Raw genomic sequence first — 498 nt, forward strand, 5'->3', positions numbered from 1 at the left:
CGCGCCTCCTGCACCCGTCGCGCCTCCTGCGCCCGCCGGCGCCTCCTGCACCTGTCGCGCCTCCTGCACCCTCGCGCCGCTCATTGCTCACTGGCAGCTGCTTGCCTTCCTGCGTTGGGGTCCCGCCCGTCCCCGCATCAGGACACACCAGGCCTTCAGACGCGCCCACCGGCTGCGCTGGGGCAGGCCGCCAGTATTAAGTCAGAACAGAGAGTTTTCCAGTGTTTTTAACAACGGGTTATTACCAAATAGCCCCAAATAGTGGAAACCGCAGAGTCATGCCACCTCACCAGGACTAGAGATGCAAGGGGGGGGGGTTGGGGGGGTTTGGGGGGGGCAGTGGCCTGTGGGGCTGAGCGCGTCCCCACTGAAGTGCCTGAGCGGCGCAGGGCGCAGGGGCGTCCCGGGTCAGCAGCCGACACGGGGCCTCCCGCAGCCTCAGAAACGTCCCTACAGCCACGCGCCAGATGCCGAAAGGCATCTGGTCACGTCTGTCAG

The sequence above is a fragment of the Condylura cristata genome, unplaced genomic scaffold, assembly GCF_000260355.1.
Source record: "Condylura cristata isolate star-nosed mole 26May11 unplaced genomic scaffold, ConCri1.0 scaffold00042, whole genome shotgun sequence".
Taxonomy (NCBI): Eukaryota; Metazoa; Chordata; class Mammalia; order Eulipotyphla; family Talpidae; genus Condylura; species Condylura cristata.